The sequence below is a fragment of the Hirundo rustica genome, chromosome 2 (assembly GCF_015227805.2).
Source record: "Hirundo rustica isolate bHirRus1 chromosome 2, bHirRus1.pri.v3, whole genome shotgun sequence".
In the NCBI taxonomy this organism is placed as follows: domain Eukaryota; kingdom Metazoa; phylum Chordata; class Aves; order Passeriformes; family Hirundinidae; genus Hirundo; species Hirundo rustica.
The window spans coordinates 37,403,159-37,427,666 of NC_053451.1; the positions used below are offsets into that span (position 1 = coordinate 37,403,159).

The 24,508-nt window shown below is 42.6% G+C and overlaps 1 protein-coding gene across 8 annotated transcripts in view; it reads left to right on the top strand.

Moving 5' to 3' along the window:
* FAT3 (FAT atypical cadherin 3) overlaps positions 1-24,508 on the top strand; it is a 398,042-nt gene that overhangs the window by 58,285 nt on the left and 315,249 nt on the right. For all 8 annotated transcript variants that reach the window (XM_040054688.2, XM_040054680.2, XM_040054683.2 and 5 more), the window contains exon 2: positions 8,630-8,789. The gene's annotated coding sequence lies outside the window, so the exon portion shown is untranslated. The remainder of the gene's footprint in view (positions 1-8,629; positions 8,790-24,508) is intronic.

Here is a 24,508-nt window from a genome sequence, read left to right on the forward strand (position 1 = left end):
AGCTTAGTAACAATTAAACTGAAGTCTATGTCTGTGTGATGAACCCTGACCTGTTGTCTTCATTGTTTGCCACAACCTGAACCTCACAGGATATGCTGTATTTTATCCCATTTCTCTTTTTCTGCCCTCATTTTTTATAGTGCTGGATACTATGAGCTGCAGTTCTGACTTTTGTCACATTTTCACTTGGTTTAGCACCTTCAGATGGGGTGGGAGATGGCTCAGTGCAAGTGACATGCATGTCCTTTGGACTGACATTTTTGTTCTGTGTAAAATACTAGCATTTAAGGAGCTGTGAAGTCTCAGTTTGGACTGTAATGACTGTATAAGCTAAAGACCCCAGCCTGAGTTTTGGAGTGCAGGTCATTGAGCCCTAGCCCAATTGAATCACGGCACACATGGTGGAGATGATGCTGCTCTGTCTTCTGCTCATTGAATCTCTTGTCCTGGAAGTCCAGCACCGCTCTTGACCTTTCTACTTGTTGAGGAAGGATGAGTTCAAAATGACTTAAGAAAGTGGCAGCGAGGGCAACATAAATGTATTCACCTCTGCTCCTCTCCCCATTTTCCTTGTGTTGGTTTAGGGAGTTGAAGACAGGCTACGAAAATGGATGAAGCTGTAAATTTTCTTCTCGTGACAATACTGTAGAATCTAAGGAAAATGGAGTCTTCTGGGCTTTATCATCTTTGCTGGAGATAGCAACCCAAGAGTTCAGGGGTCCTGCTGTGGCTGGCTGAGGATTGCCTTGGAAAGTTGACTGTACCTGCTGAGTTACCATCCTCCCTGGCCTGGGGATCTTAAGCCCGTGTTGATGAATGCCATTTTGTCTCAGGATTACCAGCCAGAGGGCTAATACATACCTATTACTATGCCAGACTTGGAGTCATGTTCGTTGAAACTAAGTTGAAAGGGGAGACCTGAGTCTTTATTATTTTCTCTTTTTTATTATTCCCTTTATTATTTTTCTCTAGGATGTTCTCTCTTCCACCAGTCTACCAAGGTTAGACCATCCCAGTTGACTTTTTCTAACAGGGTGCTGCATTTTTTCATCTGCTCACTTCCAGCTCCCTTTGCCAGGACCTCTAGCCCTGAAGCTGCTTTTGTGGAGTATCCACAACCTACAGGACTTGTTCCCACAGCTCTTGCTTGGGTTTGATAAAGGCATCAGCCCAGAGAGTATTAACCTTCAGCAACCATAGCAACCAGCCTTGTATCCTTTGAAAAAGTAATCCTGAGCACAAGTCACTTCTGAAGCAAACTGCATGAGTCTTCAAAGACCTTCCCAAAATGGATGGAAATTGTGACTTGATGACATTTTGGAAATAGGGCAGAACTTGTAGAACATTTGTTCTCAGGATGGCAGAAACTGTCAAAATTGTAAGACAATTATACTAATGTAACCTCTCCTAATAATGGGCACATCCGTCTGGCTATGCTGGAAACCTGTTAGAAATAGATGGTTTTTCAGAGTAATTTCTCTATTTTCTGTCTTCCTCTCTAAATGGTAACTGAGACCTATATAGGCAAACCATAGACTACGAAGCATTTCTTAGGGGAGGGTGGGCAGGGGAAAGGAGTGAGAAAGAGCTTTGGTGAGAAAAGCATTATCAAACCAGTGGAGAACCATCAGAGGAGAAAATTGTCTTTTTACCTATTAATATGAAACTAACATACTTGAGCTCCAGCTTGACCTTCAGGGATGTCCATCAAATAGGAGGGTAAGCTCAGTAATCACCCCATCCTGGCATGCCTGAAGACCCCCACAAGCTGAATCTTTCCAGAATCTTCCCAGGAGACTCTGAGTGTCTGTCTCTGAGGAGTGGTTTTGACTACTCTGATGCAACGCATATCACAAAAAATGTTGTTGAGGGTTTTGACTGCTTGACCACAGTTGACAGGGTTGTGGTGGTGGGATGTGCCAACACACTTCATGTTCTCTTGAGCTGGCTTGCGAAAGGTGCTTAGAAAAGTTGCTGCTAAAATAGAAATGGAGGAGGAAAGGATGCAAGCTTGCTGTGAGCGGGAGACAGAAATCCTAGGCGTTTGTGATCTCTTGCCAAATTTATCCATCTCTTTTCCCACATCTCTTTTCCCACAGCCTCTCTCTATTTCTAAGGAATGATGCTTAGCAGTTACTTTCCATCTTCAAAGGTAATAGATGTGAGCATCTGTGACGTGGCAGTTTTTCATTTGAACTGTTATTAGGATGTGTTGGAGATATATATTCAAGCAAAGTGACACTTAAAACGTATGCCATGTTGTATGCCAATATCCTATAGAAAGGCCTGATGTTATCAGTAACCAAAATCAGCATTGGAGCCGTACTATCATTATAATCTCAGTGAAATCACGGACCTCTACATAGCAATTTTCTTAGGTACATGTAATGCTCTTACGCATACTTATTTTCCCTTCCCACTATCCCATGTAGTTGCTTCTTCAGTAGACTTTGGCTGGTATGTCCTAACCATCACTGCAGGCTCTTTTGGCTCTATTAAGACACAAGTGTCTCTCTGCTTTCAAGCCAGCTCTGTCCCTAAGCTGCCAAGCCGCAGCAGTGGGGGAAGGTTTTCTTGCTGCAGAGAAGGAACCAAAGCGTCAGTCTGAATTGGGAGAACTGATTGGAGATGTTGTATAGAAAAACTGCTTGAGAAGAGCTCTGCCCTGTGTTCAGGCTCAGTGTGAGCAGGATCAGGGACAGTGAGGAAACATACATCATGGACCCCATAACACCTAGTAGGATTGACTGCATCTAGTTGGCAGCAGCATCAGCCCAGGCTGACTCAGTGGGGCAGGCAGATGCCCCAGGAGCTGTACTGCACTACCTATAGCTGCCTTAGGGCCAACCAACCAAGCAAGCACTTGCAGCTGAATAGTATGAATTTCTTCCAATGTTATTTTTATTTTTATTTCAGTTCATTCTAGAAAGAGCTCCTTGCTCCCCAGTAAGTTACAGATCTTTCTAATGCTACAGTCAGAAACATGAAAAATGTCCCAGCTGCTTTAACCAAGCTTGCCTGAGTGGTTCTGTCTGCCATGAACTCACAGTAACAGATGCTTTATCGTGATATGGTCAGTGGTCAGAGCCTCCTGGACCCTGATTAAGTTTATATGGTATACTTGTAGCCTCACTGTTGCGAACAGCAATGCTGTTCAGTCTTGTTTAAAATTAGGTTGGGTTTACTTCTCTGTGCTGCAGTTAGATTTTGTGTACAGTGTCATTTACCACCCTACTCATACAGAGCAAGAGCATCTCTGGTGGGAATGGTAAGAAATAACTACTGTTTTCCAAGTTTGTGCTCTATCATATTTTGTAGGACCATTTTCAGGAGGGTATATTTTGCAGACCCACTAATAAGGACTTTAAAAATGTGAAAGTTGGAACCAGTCAAGATTGTTTGATCACTTGAAATCAAGTGCCATTAGAGTTTATTAGCATCATGAGGATGTAAACAAGACTGCAATTGCCAGTTCACCAAAGCACGGTTACTTTGGCACAGAGTACAGCGAGCCCCTCATGCCTGGCTGGGAGGTATGCACACCTTCTGAAGAGCTGGGGCATGGAAGGGGATGCCGTGGGCATTGCAGCTCCATTGGGAATTGTTGGACCTCCGTGGTGGATGCTGTCAGGCAGGTAATCACCCAGCCCCACAGACTGACAGCTGCATGTTACTGAAACACAATTTTCAAATAGGAAATTGGCCTTTTATCTTTGGTGCTTGCTACATAATGGTGCAGAGCATTAGGCAGCTGAACCTCACCATGGTTTACTGCCTAGTTGTAAATTGTAATTGGCTGACTAACCTTCTCTGATGTTAAGTGCCTTAAAAGGTTGTTTTTCCTTTATTTTAGTTTAGGTTTAGTTTCTGGCTTTATGTGTTCTGTCTGTTTATTCTGATACTAAGATGTAATTAGAAATTAAAAAGAACAAAGCAAACCTCCAACCCTACTGATGTACATTAACATGAATCATCATCTCTTGAAAGTGTGCTTAATCCAGAGCTCTGCAACCTGATATACATCCCCTTCATTTGGTAAATATTTAATATATCTGCAGACATTTTTTCACATTCTTGAGCAAAGACTACATCATCACGTGTTCAGCCTTGCTTCTGTTTTTGAGTACCGATGTTATGAAATTGAGGTGTGTTAAATGTTTTCTTTTGTAATTTCTAGTATCTATTCTTCTATTATGGAAATAGATACAAAGAGAGAAAAGCCTACCAATTTATTTCTCTTTTAATAATCAAAATAAATTAGAAAGAAAATGTAAGCAACTTTAAATAGTGCCAAAGGCTGTAGTCTTTGAAAACAGTTGAATTGGGAGGTTTACATAATGAACAGAGTTGATGATGCCTGTAATAAAGTGGATTAGCTGTTAGAAATTCTGTTACACCGTTTATCTTTACTTAGCTAATCTTCTGTGTTTGCAATTTCAGTCGTATGCGCTTGGTGGTACCCAGATAGATTGTGGTTGTCCAAAAAGAGGGCATATTTTGATTGTCCAAAATGCTTCCACTTCCCAGTGTGGTTTCCAAAGGAGACAAGAGGAAAATTTTCATAGCTTTTCCTCTGGATCACATAATGCCCCCTTAGCAATCATTAGTTCCTGCCCTCAGGTAGTAATACTGACTTCTTCCTCTTTCGGTAGCAACTCTTTTTCTTTGATGCATCTTTCCATCTTGGATTTCTGCCAGGTATTCCTTACCACTTGTGTGGAGTTGCCTTTCATGTGAATAAAGCAAATTCTGAGCAGAGTGCTGCCTCTTCCAAATAATTTTAGGCTAAGTATCTCCTGTTCTGTGGCTTCTGTTTGTGTGATTATCAGGGTCCCATGTCTGGTGGTGGCAGCAGTGGTGCGTCAGGTGATGCTGATCTGCAAGGACTGTTCCTGTCAGGTGCAGTGTGCAGAGGCTCTCTGGGAGAACGAGGCCTGCAGGCAGCTCACTGGGGTGTCTGTGCATGGCAGACCCTTTTTAGAAGCCTCTTGCCCAGGTCAGAACTGCAGCACATCCCTCTTCCCCTGCCTCCAGCAAGAGAAGGGCTTGTTTTGTTGGTAGCTAGGGACCGGGACCTTCAGTGTGGCATTCAAGATTCTTTACTTTAAGAGGTTATTGACCAATAACTTGGTCTCATCCTGGCTTATTTTTGAGTAATGTTTTCCATCCTTTTGTCATCACATGTAGGAGGTGTCCATTCACTGAATTCTCCACTGGCTTGAAGTGTCCTAGCAAACAAGGACTATATTTCTAATTGTGGAACAATCTTAAATTATTTTCTAGTAAAATAGTGTGGATTTTTTATTTTGAATAAAACTTGAGAGTGAATACACATGCATAATTTTTACGGAGCACAGGTGTTCCTCTAATACCATGAATAGTGCTTTGATTCAAACTTGAGTAGTCTAGAATGCTGTTGATATTTTTTTAAGGAACAAAGCTTTATTTTAAAAATATGTCAAATTCAGTTGATTGTGTTTGAGAGGAGAACAGTCTTTGCAAGGAAGGGACTTGAAAAGCCTGGAATTGGTTTCCTGCTATTCTCCAACACATTCTGTATCTCCTTGGGGAGGCAATTTAGGCTTTCAGTCATCAAATCATCATCTCCAAAATGGTGATAATAAAGACATTCTTAGTGCCTGGGAGTGTTGAGATGACAGACCAACCGATGGATCATTTATGGGTTTCAAGTGCCCTTATGTGCCCCTGTATGGCTGTAAACCTCAACCTTTCCCCAAATGCAGCTCCCCACTCGGCCTCCATAGCCAGTGTAGATTCAGTGCACAATATCCTTAGTAAAATGGATTTTTGTGTAAGCAATTTGATTGCCAGAGTGAGTTATGTATGTGCTCATTCACTCTGATGTTGTCCCAAAGCAATTGCAAAGTGATTTGATCCCCTTGCTGAGAGAAGTGTTGTTTACAAGCTTTAGGCCACTTTAGCCACTTAGCATTGCCCCCTAATTCAGGGTAGGGAGCTGAGAGAGAAATGTCATTTTGCCGACTCTAACTGTTAGATTGGTATTACCATTGATCTCTGTACCTCATTTCAAATCCAGTTTGCCATGCTGTGGTGCTATCAGTAACAACTGTGAAGCATGATGATCTGCATAAATTCTTGTGATTTCCAGTGAAGGTTTTTATTTTCCTCCCTTTCAAATTGTCACTCGATGTTGTCCTGCTTGGTGCTGTGTTAATCAGGGGTACTTCTTCCCTGACCCTTTCTGCTCAAAAGAAGCCATGTTAGCTAAAAGATACTTGTGAAGTGCAGCATCTTCATCACAAATACAGGTGCAAGTACATGAGCCTGGAATTGCCATAGCTCAAGAAACATGCCTTTGTGTCTATGAGCAGTATAGCTGCCCTCTTTTGGATCTTCCTGTGCAGAAAAAACTTTGATTTGTGATACTTCTTGGGATAGTTGACCACTTCCTGGTATTTCTGCATGCCCCACGTTGATCTAACCATGAAGGATGTTACTTGACATCGTAAAGAATTTGTGACAAATGGTGTGATATCTGGATCTACTGCTTGTAGTGGCTGTTAGAAATTTGTCCTGCTGCTGGGTTTTTTCCCTCTGTTAGCCAGAGGGAGAATCATAACATTATTTAATTGGAAGCCTTTGAGTTAATTAATTTAACTCTTCACTGCCTTTGATCACATGGCTTTATGAGTATTTTTAATTGATCTGATTTGTATGGAAATGCAATCTAACATTAATTTAACAAGATGGATTCAAATCAGTGGTCAACCCAGCTGTTCAATCAAGGATATTGCTCAGTGCTATTTATTTCATTTAATTTGAAGATCATGGCCACCCCATAAACAAAAAAGGAAAAGCAGCTACTGGTGTTGAAATCCTGTAATTGTAGGCAATTCCAGTCTTAGCTCGGGGTTGTACTGGCCACAGCAAATAAATATGGCTTTCTTTCCTTTCCACTGAGTTTTACAAATACAAATAGAAATATGGAAAGGCAAAGGGGAGCACTTAACCTGTGAATTTCAGTCCAGTTGGTTTTAAGCAAACTGCTCATTTATTCTTAGATTAATGGCTTGCAGCAGACTCTATCTGTTGTGGACTTCATTGTATTAATTTGCAACTGCAAGAGTTAATGCTAGTAATTGCTTTTCCTCTATAGAGAGAGCCCGTAGTAGATTGCTTTTACATGGCAATCTGTGATTGATAGATCAGGGAAAACAGGACCAAAGAAGGTTACTGCCTCCCGACGACTTCCCTCTTCAAATTAAAATAATTTGCAATTTGTAGGATGCCTTGTCACACGTGCTTCAGGAATGAAGCAGTAAACACTCTAGGCTGCATTCCCTTAAAGCAGTGAACCTCTTACTGCCTTTCTTTCACCAAACCAAACAAGTCGTGTTGTTGGGAGTCCATTGAAAACAAGTGTGCTGGTGAAACAGTCCCCAGACCCCTTCAGCAAACTTCCTGTACGGTCAGGCAGCGGACCTGATGAAAGAGCCTGTTTGTGAACCTTTGGATTCCTTCCATTGATTTGTAAATCCACTTTATTAAAGTACTGCCGAAGCTAGTGAAATGAGCAGCCGAGGGCTCCCATCAAGTTCCTAACAAATATCTGATGCAGCTTGGATCACTGGTACTGGCACATGCTTTTGAAATTGTTGGGTGTTTTTTTTTTTTTTTTCCGCTGTGTTGGATCGTTTTGAGACCGGGGGAGCAGAGACATAGGAGGAGAAATGCAGTCTCCATCAGCCACACGTTATATGGCTGCTTTATTTTTCAATGCTGCTAAAACTCCTCTTATTTAATATCGATCATACCAAGGAGCCAGCAAAGTACAGTGTTAATTGGGTCCACTGGAATTCTTGTCCCCTGGGAGAGAGAGCTTCCTAGGCAGGGAGGGCGGAGGGAAGGAGGGAGGGAGGGAGAGAAGGAGGGAGGCAGGCGGGGAGGAGGGGACCCACTGTGCGCAGCATAAAATGTAAGTGCACTAGACATCAAGGCTTCTGCTTGCATCGCTGGGAAGCAGTCGCGGCGGTTCCCACCCGCCCCCCTTTCAGAAATTAGCCAACTATTTTTTTTCCCCTTCCTTTTTTTATTTTTTTTTTTTTTTTTTGGTCTGGTAGCTGTTCTTGAATTAACAGCTCCTTTCTTTTATTTTTCTTTGCTTTTTCTTGCCCCCCTCCCCATTTGCGGAAGGCTTTTTTTTTTTTTTTTTTTATTTTTTTTCCTCTCCTTTCTGCAAAGCTGCAAAAGCTCTGCTTTGAAAACTGCTGCCCCAGAGTGCAGTTGCTTTGCTGTCCTGTCAGCATTGTTCTAATGCTCATTCCATATGTATGTCACATAGGAGCAGTACCCTCCTCCTCTCCCTTCCCCCCATCCATGCATTTGATTTTTTTCCCCTAAAGACGGATTTTTTTTTTTTTTTTTAATTTTTCCAAAGGAGCTTGCAAACAGGGAAATTCAAACTGAATGTTTCTGTGCCGCAGTTACTTATATAGCCAAGACCACATTTCTCTTAGAAAAAGTGTTTGCTCTGTTCCTTCTTTGCCTTACTCCCTCTTTTTCTTCTCTATAAGCACAAAGGCTTTAAAAACTAAGATCTGTAGTTCCTTTTGACTTTTTTTTTTTTTTTTTTGCGTTACCGTGACAGCATGTATCTCTGTTGCTGAAGAATGAAGCAGGCAGGCTGGAGGTTTTTTATGTTCAGTGCTTTTGGGACCACTAAAAAGAAGTCTGCAGAGAAATACGTACAGCAGCTGTGCCAACTGAGTTTCTCATGACTGTTATCTGTCGCTTATTCTGACTAAAAGGTAAGAGGCTCTTTAGTATTTTTGTTAAAGTCTTTGTGCATTGTTTGTGTGGTGTCATTTGACATGTGCAACTCCGTGGCTCAGGAGGGAGATGGGTTGTGAAGATTTTTGTGTTAAGGTATTATAGGTCACCCAAGCAAAGCTCTTTGCATCCAGAGAAGAAAAAAAAAAAAAAAAGATCTTGTTTCTTGGAATTGTTTCCCTTTTCATCTCAAATGGTTCCTCCAGCTTAGCTCAGTACTGATTGAGACATAAAGCTGGGGCATTATCGCTGCTGCTTATCTTTTCTGGTGCTCTTTCTCTACCTAGGGAGCACACGCACCCAGTCAGTGTGTGCGTGCGCAGATGTGGGGTAAGGCATAGCCCGGGTGCATGGCAAATACTTGGCAACACGCACATTCTCCTCCCTTACTGTAACTAAATGTCTTCAGGCACCCTTCGCAAGGTAAGAATGCCTTAGTTCAGCACACTGCAGCTTATGCCTGTTTGAAATTACTACTTGGATTACAGTGCATACTGTGGAAAGTTATTAGTTTCCACAGAGACCAGTTTAATTGGGGGCTATGTGTGCAGCGGTTCTGTTTTGTGCTTTCCATACACTGCTTGTGGGGAAGTATGAAATGTTATTTTCTTCTTAATTCTTGGGAAGGGTGAAGTTTACACTGTCTGTTAGGCATAGCAAATGAAGTTATAGCTGAAATCGATTAAAGCTGTGGAGAAGCATAGCCTTACAAGGCTCTTCAACTTAGCCTGAGAGTCAAAAGATACTTTATTAAAATGTTTTTTTGCTCTGCGATGAAATATGCAGAATTGTAAGCAGGAAAGCATCTTCACCAAGCAGAATTAGCAGCGAATGGTGCCTGGACTGGATCATTATGTCATTTATGTGTTAGAAACCTGTTTAATCCGCAGCTTTGGTGCTCACTGCTTTTTGTGTGTGTGTGTGCTGGATACATCTTCCAACAGCCTCTTAGTTCAAGAGGGCATTGTTGTATAAAATGTGTTAATGTGTTTCTGCTTTGCAGGCAGGCAGAAGTGCTCTCTGTAGCTGTCCCCTTAGCTGTGACACAGCCCACTTGGCATTTTGGAAAGGGCTGATTTTAGGACTCGCGTTGCTTTCGCAGTTTTTTGTGTTCTTAGCTGTTAGTTCTCTGCATGGAAAATGCATCTTAAGGGTGATCATTTCTCATGCTTTGCAGTCCTAAGTGGTTGAGCAACCTGATTTAGTGGCGTCGCTTTACCAGGAATGTTACATTGCTTATTTGAATAACCAGGAATGCCACCAAATATGTAATCACTTCAAAAACAGTCTAAAAATACAAAGTGTGAAGGAAGAGAGAAAAGCCCTGTCTGCAGGCATTCGTTTCTTTCTGTACTCTGGCTGTTTATAATGTTATTTCAAAATCGGTATTTTCTAACACATGCTCTGTGACTCTTATTTTCCCATTATTGTTGCTTTATATCAGCACTGAGAAAACAGTCATTTAGATAACATGTTTTCATTGATATCCTTTTTATGATATAGAAAGCAGTATAAGAAGCAGTAATAAGTTAAATTGGCATCTGCTAATTATGCTGAATACAGATTGTGAGCTCTTCAAGTCGTCCCTTGCCTTAATGCTGTTAGCATATTTTAGCACTGGCAACCGAAGGAAAGAAACTGGAATGTTCCTGCTTGGGGATTTTTTTTTTTTGGGGGGGGGGGAGGGGGGGGGAAGACTTGTGAAGAAGTGTGAAGTTTTGGGGGGTTTTAATGTTTCTGTGCTGATTGTGAACAGGACATCATGCACAGTTTAGTAGCCCTTGGCAGAATTGTGATCCCTGAGAAACTGACCTGCTTGGTGATCATTAGTATTAGATTTGACCCTTGGTGACAAAACCATTGTTGTCTGATATAAAACTTAGTCTTAGGACAGGAAAAGTTTGAGAGCTTTGTTGTCACCAAATACATGATTCTTAGGGATCTCTAAGAGAGACAATTAAAAACACAACTCTTCCGAACTAAGTTGTGGTTCCTCGTACTGTGTGGCAATTTGGCTCACCTCATCTCAGAACTGGGCGTCCGTGGAAGCAGCAGAGCTGTGCTTCTGCCCAGATGTGTTCAGCCGAGCTCTGTGCGGTCTCGCTGTGCAGCCGCAGCACGGCTGTCGGGCCGTGTCCGGAGCGCGGCTGGCGGGGCTGTGCCGGGGCAGGACGGGGCGCAGCTCCGTGCCGCGGGCAGCGGCGGCGGGTCAGCCGCTAGAGGGGAGGAGAGAGCCGCTTATCCCGGTGCCGGGCCGCGCCGGGAGCCGCCTGCCCGCCGGGGGCGCGCACCGCGTGCTGGGGACACGGCCCGCAGCCCCTGGGGCCGCGAACGTCCGGCGGGGATCGCTGCGGCGGGCTGATACAGGTGCTCTTCTCAAGGAGCGTCCCGCTGCTGTGCCGGGGGGCGTCCTGAGACGGGTTTAGGCGGAGCAGAAACGTGGCCACGCTTCGTCTGCGCTGCGGTTCCTGCCTGTGGAGCTGCCCCTGCCTCTGGGCACAGCCTCCCTCTCGCCTGGCTCCAGCCTGCGGAAGAGACTGAGGGGGGGGGGGATCTCACTGTGGTCTTCAGCATCCTCATGAGAGGAAGCAGAGAGGCAGCCACTGATCCCTTGTCTTTTGTGATCCGTGTCAGGAAACGAGGGACTGGCATGAAGCTGTGTTGGGCAGAGTTTAGGCTGGGTATCAGGAAAGGGTTCCTCACCGGCAGGGTGTTTGGGCACTGGAACAGGCTCCCCAGGGAACTGGTTGCAGCACCAGCCCGACAGAGTTCAAGGAGCATTTGAACAGCGTTCTCAGGCATATCGTCATATTCTTGGGGGGCTGTCCTGTGCTGCGCCAGGAGCTGGACTTTAGTGGTCCCTCCATGTCCCTTCCAACTCAGGATATCCTGTGGTTTTTACCAGTAATGATGATTTGGCACATAGATTTACCATCAGCTGTTTCATCCTTCTGTAGAGAAGCGGTATCTCGAACTCCAAGGATTGCTCTGTGATGGGGATGGGCTCAGTGGGAAGTGTCCTGTGTGGATAGGTGCAGGACTGAGTGGAGATGGGAGAGCTCTCAGCCAGGGAGTTCTCCAGGTGAAGTGAGGTTGCCTAGGGATGGATGGGCAGTGCAGGAGCTGCATGCTTCGGATGCTGGTGTGTTACGGCAGTGTTGTAAGTCTTGAGCCTATGAGCCTAATTTTGCTAAAAGTGGTGTCAGAGTCTTTTTAATAAGACATTATGATTTTGGCTTCAGTTTTGGGTTTTCTTACTCTCTTATGTGCATGTGTAAAGTGCAGAGCATATTTAATGAGTGAATACTTCAAATGCTTCCAAATTAATTAAAAACAGTTCCACATCTGGAATAAATCCAGTACCTTTCATGGATGGCTTCAACTTCACGTTTTTTCCCTCTTGTGAGAAGCCCTGTTAATATTCCTGTGCGGACGCTTGTGAAAACTCGAGTAGCAGAATCCAGGCTTATTTTACAAAGGAGAGAGATCTGGAACCCACAAAGATTAACAGAATCTTGGCCTTTATTCCAGCAGACTTTTGATAAGACCTAATAATATTATATGTTTATAGGATAGGTCTGGTTTTCTCTGGGTACCTTGTCTTGACGGTAACTGCATTAAAATTTGTTGTTTCTTGAGGTTCAGCTACTGTTTAAATTCACACAGGATCCAGAGAGGCTTGAATTAGGCACAACAAACAGAAAGATAGTGTTTTTATAAGAAGCTTTTTTTTCTTCTGCCTTCTCTATCCCCATAAATAAATAAAATTATCAGATTTTTCTCTGTGAGAATGTTGTGATTTAAACTGACACAACTAAGTGATCTAAAGATAGGCTTATTGCTTAGATAAAAAATGCAGGGTTGGGTTGTTTGAACTGCATTAGCATCAGAATAAGATATGGCAGGGCAAGTTGGCTGAGGTGCCCATGCAGAACTGGGGAAGGTTGTTCTTTGGAAAGCTTCTGAGCTGGGAATTCCTTTCTGAGCCATAAATAAATAAATCTGTGCCCTGAACAGTTAATGAATATGGGAGTCTGGGCAACTTTAAGCTGTTTGGGATATTTAAGAAACCCACATGGTGCTTTTGTTAGTATTATTGATTTCCATTTTTTCCCCTACCTAATATTTCCATTTTAAGGTTTTTGTTGTTTGGGGTTTTTTTTACCCCTTGCTTTATTTATGCTGAAAGATGCTATTGATAATGTTTTTGCCAGCACTTTTCTGTAATTCCCACAGCATTTTCATTGTATGTTGCACCAAAATACTGCTCCCAAAACTTTGGTTTCTTGAGCTGCAGATGGAAATCGCAGTTTTCTGCTCCGAGTACCTTGTCTTTGGAGTTGTCCTCTGGCTGCTTGTGCTGGATCCTCTGGGGATGCCAAGAAAATTATCTTGCAGGGATCCTGCTGTGATTGCATGTACAGATTTTCCAGGGAAATTCTGTGTGTTTTGCTGACCAAAACTAATTAAACCTCATGGCATTCATGACAGACAGATAAGCATAAACCGTAATAAGTAAACTAAAACAGGAAGAAGTGAAGGGTTTGTTTCCCATGGTAGTGAACAGTGACATCCCCACTGAACCAAGCTGTGGGTGCCATGTACCTCTGAAAATGAGGGTGCTGTTGACTTGACTGGGAGAGCTACCTTTTTGGCATTGGATTTTGTGGAGGTAGTTATTTACAGTTTTGCATCTAGCACCTACCTATTAAAGATTGATTTAATTCAAATTGCCTTAGCATTTCTTTGCTGCTGAGTTCTTGGTGAGTCTGTATAAGCAGTGTCATCTTGGGAAATTACTGAAATATCTTCATGCCCTTCCAGACTTTTTTTAATTCATAATTTTTTCAATTAACCAGCCTTGATTGGAATTGTAACTTTTTGCATTGAGTAGAAAGTGCCTGACAAAGGTGCACTAGCTCTCACAACACTGACAGGTTATGACCATTTCTGGGTTCTGACTCCATTGATGCTGTGTTTCTAGGTATTCCATCTTTGATGTGGCATTTGGGGAGAGATGTGATACTCTTGACATTACTGCTGTTGTGGCTGTTGTTCCTTAGGCAAAATAAAAAAACAGTGCTGGTGAAGTAGATGAGCTTGACCATACAGTAAAATAGAATGGGAATGAGAAAGTTCATTTACTTAAATGCTTTGAGTGCACAACTGCTTCAAGGACAAGAGTACAAGGCATTGCCTTCAGAAAATAAAGGGTTTAGCCAGTCTGTTAATCAGAATTACAGATTTGCAGGTATACTGTTACAATGCAGAAATTCCCATTAGGACATTGCTGTACAGCTGGGATATACTGACAGAGAGAGAGAGAAGTGAGAGAAAGCTATGGCCCTAACTTGTACAGCCTTTTAAGAAAGCATTTTAGGCATAGGAGCCAGTTAAAAAGGTTAATTGGGCGAGATCTTTTTTTATGGTATGTGAAACTGAGCTTTGGTGCTTGAGAAGATAAAGCATCAGACAAAGCAGTGAGGTGTTTCAGGAGATGAAGCTGTTCCAGGTGGAAAAATGAGGATCATCCCTACACAATTTGGAAGAGGGGAAGTGTAAAAAAAGTGACAGAATATACTGAAGATGGGAAAGTTCTTTAAATGATACAAGACCCCCATGCCCCAAAACCATTAGTGGAAGGGGCAAGGCAGACAAGTTGCCTTTAGATCTTCCAGAGATGACCAAGGTTGCAGAGGGAAAGGAGTAAAGTTTGGGACAACTGAGAACACAAGGCATAAAAGAGGAGGGGAAGCATGAAGGTGCTGGTGGTACCTCTTTTACCAAACCAGCAGCCCTGAAAGCATCCAGGAGAGTGACAGAGTTCTGTTACTGTGTGTGTTGTTGGTCAGTCATGGGAAAAAAAAAAAAAAAAAGAAAAGAGCCAAAAAGGGATGTAAAGGTCACAAAGAAAGACTGCAGGGGCATGTGAAGAAGCAGGAATGTTGAGGTATGTGCTCCTATAAAATGTCACGCATACTGGAAGAGAGGAATACCAAAGTTCATCCTCAGCATAACAGTGTGGTTGAACCCACCAAAGCTGCTTTATAATTAGTGGTTGTTGGGGGGAATAAGCTGCCACTGAAATCAGGAGAATAAATGAATGCTTGCTGAAACTGAGCTGAAACCCCAGGTGTTTGGCATGATGCTCTAAGTGCTAACACCAAAAAGCAGGAGTTAATTTTGCATTGGCTTCCTTAGTGTAGTCTGCCTTCCTATGAAACATCCCAGAGCATGAGCTGTTGATATTGGAACATAAGTATTCGTTTTTTAATCAATTTTAATAATGTGGGCATGAGTCAATATACAATAGTGCTGGGTGCTGATGAAGTGGATTTCAGACCAATGGGGTCCAGAGAAGAACGCAGGGTCAGTATTTCTCGTGTTGCACATTTCAGTTTGCTGAGAACTTGGAGCAAAGAGCAGCATCTCTGCTTTATTTGTTGCTGGTTCTGCAGTTTAATTAGTGCCCATCATTACTGAATAACTCCCACGAAGGTGAATACAGGCTTAGAGAAATCTTCAGCTCTGCAGAGGAACTCTGTAACTAGATTCTAAGAATGGGCTGTTCGTACACAGGAAACAAAAGGGCCCTTTATGTAAAAGTAGCTTGTTAGCTTTTTGTTTTTAAGCTGTAGCGTGTCTAAGCAATCAGGGTGTCACACACTAATAAACTGGCCAGTCCCTCTGGAATAGACATTCTTGGTGGTGATTTAGAAGGTGCGTTTATACAGTAGCCTCCAACTTCATTACTACGCCGTTTCCTTGGATACTGAACATTTTGCATATAATTACGAAAGGGACGTTAACAATGCTTCCTGGTTCTAATGGTTTTAATAAAAGTTTTTCATATTACTTGGTTAGTAATTCTCTTTTTCCTTTAATATTCTGTATTAGAGAGAAAGAACAAAAGGAAGTGATTCTTGTCAGCTAATTTGCACAAATTCTTTTGAGCCAAGAACAGGTTTTATTTCTTAGAGCGTGGAAATCCTGCATGCTATTTCTGGAATAATGTTGCTGAATGGGTTGTAAATAGGGGTTAGAGTGCTACTATTCATTGTAACATGAAATTCACACTGTTTGGGAACAATTTTACAATAGTAAAGAAAAAGCTGTTTAAATGCTGGGCAGTAAACAAAACTTGTTATGGGTGTGAAAGCATTTAAATACTTCATGTGTCTATTTAAGGCTTGGGTATTTTGATAGTGTTCAGTATGTTTCTCAAAGGTACTTTCTGCTCTTTACACACCATCTTGGTTGCCTCAACTCCGGCTGTTGTTTAACAAACAGTTTGAGCTGCCATGGACATGGAAAGGATCCTGCCTGCCCCAGGCACCCGTTCCCATCTCCCTCCCTTCCTCCCTTTTGTTCACAGGCATATTTGCAATAGGGCAGCTCAGTCCCCACTGAGAACAAAATCAATAAAAAACAAATAAACAAAACCCAAATGAAACCAAAACAACAGTAACAAAGACAAAACCAATGCCAAAACCACGCATACACATACAAACCACAAAAAATAAAAACAAAAGAAAACCAACAGGAAAAAGCAGGGGAATTGAGCCTGGGACAGCTGCTTTGGTGGCTACGGTGGCTTATCCTGCTGTAAAGTGATCACCAAGCTGTGGCATGAAAGGATTATGCCTGAATATAATTAGGTTTAGTTGTGCAGATTGTCTGCAACTCTTGCAAAGAAGTTGGTAGGAGCTTCCAGGCTGCGGTGCCCAGGCTCACACGGTGATGCACCGTCTGTTGTGGCCCTTCACAGATGCGGCACATAAGCATGAAGCTCTGTGTGTGTCTTACCTCCATGGGTTTTGCACGTTCATTGTTCCGCTAGCTGCAGAGGCTGCTTTTATTTGCACTTGAGGAACATCTGCTTGGGAGCAATATTTTTGCATGTCAAAAAAAGAATTTAATGCTTTCATTTTCTTCAAGACCCCGTTAGACCTTGGGATATTCCCTAGAAACAGAGCAAGAAGGATTTAAACTCTGAAATGTCTGTAACTGCCACAGGCTGTGTAGTTACATGAGGTATGAGAGCAGCTGGGTGTGATGAAATGGGCTGTACATGTGCATGTGTTCTCACCCTCACTCAAACTAGAAGTGAGCTCTCTTACTGGAAGATGGTTGCAAGTTCAAAAAGTTGTGTGCTTTTTAGTGTTGAAAGAACTGCTTTAGATTCCTACTGATGCTTTTTCTTCAGAGAAACAATATATTGTGTAGTTAATTTAATAAAATAAAAGCATTTTTCCAAAAGCCAGAGAATACAGAATTTAATAAAGTGACATTTGAAGATAAATTTTAGGGATGCATATGAGAAAGTTTTTTAACAGTATACTCAGTTTTAGTGAAGTCCTCACAGCAGCTTTCATATGCCAAAAGCTATTGGCAGTCTTTTCCCATCAAAGTGGTACAAAACTGTATTATATGCAGATATTTTGTCCTTACCCATAATAGTTTCCTAAGCGAGGCATGCTGCTTTTTTCTTCCTTCTGTGTAGATTTGTAAGTTTGCTTTAGTAAGCTTCTGCATTGTTTTTTATATATCTTTTTTTCCCCTGCCTAGTTTCATCTTAAAAACACAGAGGAAAGAGGTTAAATTATTCCTGATGATTTTGATCTTTGAGCTGATGTTCTGTGAAACAAATTCTTCGGGCTTTTTTACCTTTCTGGAGATTTTCAGGGGTCAGGTTGAAATGGCAGCTGACTTTCAGTCAGTGCGTGGTGGAGCCTGAGGAAGAGCTATCTGCAAGTAGTGCCTTGTTATGTGGAACTTTATTTTAAACTGAGGCTTCAAATTTAGAAGCAGTGAGCTTCACTGGGCATTAGTTAAGTGTTGTTGTTTAGGCTGGAGTCCTTTTAATTTAATCTGAGCAGTTTTCCCCTTCTCTTGTCAGAAGAAAAAGGGTAAGACAATGGCCAAGATGTGGCCTGAGCTTGCTTCTGTGGGATGCTGTAAGAGAGAGCATCCATGTACCTTTTCCTAGCACCTGGGAGCTGCACACTACCACAGCACCTTTGGGATGAGGCAGGAGTGATGGAGCATACCCATGCCTGTGGGAACAGGTGTGATGGTATGGGGGTACCAGCACTGATTACTCCCCTCTTGGTGAGCAAACAGAAGGTGTAGAGCCAGTGACTGTGTTTCGGGACCATGGATCACAGCAGCTTGGAGACATGGGATCTGCCCCATTTATTGGGAAGCACTAGGTTGGATGTTCAGCATGTGATGTGAGATGGTCACTTCCCTAGCAACTTCTCTGCTTGTCAGAGTGTCTAAGGGATGGGGTGGCTCTATTAGGAAGATTTATCTTCAGGGACTTGGTATGGCACCAGCAGGCAGGGAGTAGCAAGACCAAGGAGTCTGACAGCCAACTAATGCACAGGAGGGAGACATGATGAGTGCATGGTCAGGTGAACGTTTCGGTGATTTACTCCAGCCGGTGTTTAGTGTGCATACCCAGGATTTGGGAGCACAGACTTTGAAACTTGATCTTTGGCTGTGAGTGATCCTTGCTGCCCTAGATTTTGCAGGTACCAAGGGCAGCATAGCGAGGCACTGAGAGCTGGAGTGTGTGGGAGGGGTCTCCTATGTTACCTGGAGCAAGGGGCTTGAGATGCTCTGCCTATTTCCTCATCTGGAAATGGGCTAAGAGTGTGCACTAACCTGACCTTCAAGTGTTCACGAATATCAGGGACCTCAAGGGCGGTGCTGTCAGGGCAGGTGGAGGCACTTTGCAGTTGAAGCTTTTGTGGCAGCCAGTGAGTGTGAGTGCCTCAGAGAAGTCCAGTACCCGCAGGGATTTCAGGAGGTAGATAGCAGTCTGCCGTGGAGTTCATTCCTGCTTCCCAGCCTGCCTGGTGGTGAGGCTCTCCATGAACCCTGGGCTGCTGTGCTTGTTTAAAGTGTGTTTCATAGAGAAGGGGCAGACTGTATGGCAGATTCCCCTGGTTTTCCATGCACTGCTCCTGTAGGTATTTGAGGAACATGCTTCTCCAGAGGGAAGCATGGAGCTCTGTTAGTGAGGAGAGCTAAAAGAAAGCTGAGCTTCCTTTTTTTTTCTTTTCATAAATTCTCCATGATTTTGACATTTGAAGCTGGTTCACAAATGAAAATACACTTTTTCTGAGGTTCTGCTTCTTATGCCAAATATTTTAAAGGCACTTTTCCAAGGTGATTATCAAAAATCTGCATTAAGACATACCTCATTTAATCTAACATGTGCTGATTGCCATGAAGGTATTTTCAACAGATACTCTGCCATGGTGTCTGTTATTCTTCAGGACATAAATAACTGCTGGACTGTAGATGACTCTGTGGGTAACTGGCGGCTTATGGGTAACCTCTTTTCTGGCAGAGAAATAATGGGTTGTTTGTTCTTCCAGTCGAAGTCCTGATGTGTTTTGATGTTTCTGATTTACATTTTTAGCACTGTTCCTGATACCATTCAGTGTTCTGTGAACAGTCTTTAAACTTGGTGTTTATTTTGGAGCATTGGTTTTCCAGCAAACAAATATGTGATTAGCAATTAATGGTTTTGCTATAAATAAACAAAAGCAAACAGTTCAGCTTTAAATAGTGATCTCTGCTCTGTGGAGCTTTTAATTGAGCCGTGCCTGCAAAGTTGAACCTTTCCAAACACGCAACTGACTTTGAGGGACTCCCAGCTGTGGTGACTGAACTGGCCGAGTTGGAAAGCTGAAGCTGTGGTGGTTTGAGTTAATGTATGGTTGACTAAAAAGTGGTTATTGTCTCGAATGTCTATGCATGAGCCGACCATTGGAGTGGGGAAGAATCGTGGTTTCAGTACGGATGAATTTTTTGAACGCGGAAGGAGTTCCAGCATGCTGGAGACTTCCAGTGCTGTGCTTTTCCTTTGAGGGCTGTTCTCTGGGTGGTGGTGACTGGTGGAGGTGGCATCAGAGGTGCTACCAGAGGCTCTTTCATACAGCCAAGACAGATCTGTCTCTCTAAGCGCTGCAAGCACTCCCTCATCTGCATACAAAATAGTATGTTATTATATTCCCTTCAAAATAATTGGATTTAGTACCTTGTATGGATTTGGGCATTTCTAATGCAGATAGCAGTCCAAGGCCAGCTTTGTTGGAGAGCTTTCCTCCTTGCAGTGATTGAACCTTAACACATGAGCTGGAAAGAAATTTCTTAGTTTCTCTCAGAACTGTTAGGTTTAAGGCTGACTCCATCTACTTTTCTATTTCCCACATGATGTCTGCAATGTGTATTCCACTTATCTGAGAGAAAGTGTGATTTATTTGACCTGATGTAGCTGTGCATTGCTTTTTACTTAAGCAGGCTAACCAACTACTATGGCCTGAGCTGGATGTAATTTTAGAAAGTAATGGCAACAGCCCTCTCTCAAAGTACTGCCTCTTTGAACAAATGACAAAAGTTCTGATTTTTTGCAGCAAAACTTGGCGAGCAGCCACGATATTTATCAACAATCCTTTTTTTTGTTTGTTTATTTCTTTTGTGAACAGTTGTGGGCTCTTACAGTTTGTCCAAGTTTTCAGGGACACTTTTCATCAGAGGTCCACTGAGAGGCAGATTTTGGGGAGCTGGCTTTCAGAAAGGTGGCTGCTCTGCAGTGCCTAGCAGCTGGACCCATGTGCATATCTCTCGTTGGTTGTAGACATCTCCAGTGTGTTGCTCCAGAAGCAGCTCCTTGTTGTGCCTGTGACACAGCAGCAAGTGCCAGCACCCTGCAGATTCCTGCCCTACTGAAAGAAAAATGTTCATTGCTCAATCTAGGTTTTGTTCTCAAATCTCAAACTTGTTGAGAATCTCAATCAAAATATTTTCTCCTTCCACTTCCATCACGATCTCTTTCTATTGCTGTGTGTCACAGCTTTCTTGAAGAGAAATGGCACTGCAAAACCAATAATTCAATTCCTAGCCTCAAGAAAGATTCTTTCTTTCTTTCTTTCTTCCTGACTAGGTTAGTAAGATCTAGTTAGTTGTCAAGTGGTTGTTCTGTTTAATTGTGTTTTCATTGAAAGGCACCTGCCTATATTCGTATGTCTGCTTTGGTGTAGAGTGAAAAGCTTTATCCTACAGTTTCTTCATAAAATCCTTACTGGACTGTCATGATTTTGATTTGGCATCTCATAATCATAGAACTGTGGAATGGTTAGGGTTGGGAGAGATCTTTAAATATCATCTGGTCCATCCTGACAGTCTTTTCCCTTAATCTTCACTTTATGTTGTGCGTTTTACATGGAGCTGTCAACAGCGAAGCAGCTTTTGTATATGCACCTCTATTTTCGATCTTCCTTCATTTGCCCACCTATAAGGGTCTGGGCCATTTGAGCTGCCCTACCCCTCCCCACACAGAGCGTCTGAGGGAAGATATATAGTATTTTTTTCCTCTGAGAGTAACGGCTTACTGCTGGTCTTATACCTACATACCTATTTATGGCCCTGGAAACAGTAGTTGTAAATCTCCTGAACTCCTTTGTTACTATAAACTATATCCAAATAGTTTATACAAGCCTCTGCAATCTGTCAGAAGGAGTATGTGCAGGATCCCAAACACAGCAGACCAGAGGCAGCCAGTGGCAGCAGCTGGGACTAGCGTGAGTGAGTTTGCAGGAAAACAACCATGGAAGAGAGTTCATGGTTGGAACTGAGCCTTGTGTGGCAGAGGTGGAATATGCTTTTTTAGCTGCAGGTACATCACCTTCACATCAGTGCTGGAGCTCAAAAGGGGCTTATTTCATTCCTGTGCTTCACCAGGTGTTGTAAAAAGTTGAGATTCAGATTGCTCTTTGTACGAAGACTCTCTCATCTCAATTGAAGCATCATTATTGTTGTTGTTGTTATTACTATTTTTATTATTATTTGCATTATGGTAAGGACAGAGTTGCAAAAAGCCCAGTCAAATCACTGCTCAAGTCCCACTATATGCACCCGGAATGTGCCCCATGCAGCCTCTGGGTGTATGAGTAGAGCTCTTGCCTCTAAGGATCAGAGGTGCAGCTTGGTAAAAATCTGGCTGTTTGGAGGTGATCCAGATTTACTTGTGGTGAAGGGAGAGCTGGGGAAAGATGAGCAGTGACGGGAGTGGGACTCATCAGTGCTGGATTTTTCCTGTGGGCATTGCACCTTGAAAGAACTTTCAAGCTAGGACTCCTTGGACTGGGGTCAAAGTAGATTTATTAATTAAAACAGGAAAAAAAAAAAAAAAGAAAGGCCAGATAAGCAAAAAAATAGTATAATTGAGTGTGTTCCATAAGGAAGCCCCTGTGAAAATAAGTAGCTCATTTTGAAACTGCCCCAAAGCATACCCATTTTATAGTGGCTAAGAAGCAGGAGCCAGGGGGGATTTGAGATACACAAAGCGTGCAAACTGGATAGCAGCCTTTGTTTCCCTGGAGGCAGACCACCAAGGGACAAGCTCAAATCCTTTGTAAGGTGGCTCCCAGGAATTCACTTCTGACAGATCTCACATGGCGGCAAATTATTCCGCCCCCCTCCTCCTACATTTTCCTCAAGCTACATTCCATCCTCGAGGGGAAAGGGAGAGTCCGGCAGACCCTTTGCACCATTTCTTTGGGAAGAAAAATGATGTTCAGCTCCTGCTTGCAAGTGGAAGCATTTGCTGATGAACTGATACTTGGCAAAAATTGGTGTTGTATGGAAAAAATCCCCAGCACCTGCTAGCAAGACAAAGTTATTCATAACATACGGCTGGGTGGCTAAATCTTCACTTCCTAGGGACGGCCTGAATTACACTTGCTACACGCTGAGCGGCCTGTCTCCCGTGTGGAATGACATGCAGGCAGCAGGAGGATTTGCAGCTTCGGGAAAGGTTAGGATTTATAGTGCTGTCTCTTGCAAGGGCTTACTCTGCAGAAATGATCATTTTGTCTTCGCCTTCTCTTTTGGGGATAAACACATCACGATATAATCATATACATGGAAAAGCAGATCTTCGTGCTCATCGGGGAGCAGGTAGCTCCATGAATATATCTCCTGTAGTAAATCTGTCGGTGTCAGTAGAGTTTTTTTCACTTCCTGCCTAGGCTTAAACAGAAATCTTTAATTCATTTCTGTATGGCACAAGTTCTAAATTCTTATTCTGTATTCTGATTTCTTTTCCTGGACGGTAAATTGATAGCCTTTCCTAACTGGGTGAATTACTGTGGAGTGCAAGGAAGTTGTTTGGCTAGGGGGAAGTGTTGTTTCAAACATGTTTTTTTCCCTTATTCACTATCTATTTGACGATGTGGTAGTGATACAGCCTGTGTAATGAGGAGAGAGTTAAAAAATCCATGTCTCTCTCTAGTCTGTGCTTCGTCTTTGCAGGTAGAATGACACCTTGGTCTTTAAACTCCTAGATCAGTACCTTCCATGTGCCTAAATAATTTCCATGAGTTTGGAAGAGTCTTCAATGGTTCTGTGCTATGAAAGAGACTTCTCCTAAGAGGGTACTGCCCTACATGGGCTCTCACCTCCTGGTTGCAGTATTGACAGCAGATTTGTTGTCCGGTTTATTTTTTTTCTATCGCTGATGTAGCTTGTTGCAAGCCTTTCATAGGTGACAGCTGCGAACCTACCACAAGGCTTTGCAATCTTCCTTGTATCCTTTTTGCAGATCCTCATGGCCTGGTCATGCAGAAATTTTTGTGTAGTCAAATTGCTGTTGTTGATAGAAAAGAATGCTGAGAGGAGGTTTCATGCCTTGTGTTTTGATGGTGAGACCACAACAATAGATTGGCTGCTGTTGATGTTGACATTTGAATGACAGGAGTTGCCTTGAAAGATTAAGACCACTTCCGAAGAAATCAAGAGCTCCTGTTTCTGCAGCAGGTTCATGACTTCTCTACATACTATTTAGACTTCCTGTGATGTTACTGTTCTGCTTTCTGAAAATACGTTTACATTTTCAAATGTACATTTTTTGCTGTAAAGCTGCTTATTTAGTAAAATAGCTACCATTTGAAAGATAATTGTGACAGCTCTCTCAAGAAAGCAACAGTAATTTCCAATTGTAGTATTTGTCCATACCATGAGGTCTCCAATCCTGTCCTGTGTGAGGAGACATGCTTCCTTTCCCAGCTTCACCAAGAGAAATGCAAATTAAGATGAAAACATTTCAGTCAAGGTTTCTTGACCACTTTTTTTCCCCATACACATGGGTGCATAAATACCTCAAGTCTCAGAAATTTATCTGAAGTCGAGAAAGTATTTTTTCCTCCTCGTAGCCCAGAGGACCTGTATATGAGCTCCACTGTGTTCTGGACCCTTTGTTGAGTGAAGCCAGAAGTTAAAGCACAGATGGGTTACTTCTGTCTTCAAATGACACATAAAAAAAATCTTTAATGGCTGCTTTGTATTAGCTAGTCCCATTGGCTGAATTAATCTGCCTAATGGCTAACTGGAAACATGATCTCTGAGCATAACTGGGCTTGGAGGTAAAGTAGGGAGAGAGGAGAAGGCTCTTTTGTTATCCCTTCTGAGGCCTGCTAAAAGCTTATTCCTCCTGTTTGATGAAGAAATTTGCCTGCTGTATTCCTAATATTCTATAAAATACCTTTTGGCTCTTTTTTACCCAAGAGACAAATGCCCTGTTTTCTTTTTCAAGTATTTTATGGTGTAGAGATCTTTGGAATTAGAAAAATTAGCCTAGGGAGAAGGAGTCAAACCAAGGAACAGATAGCACTTGTTTCATATC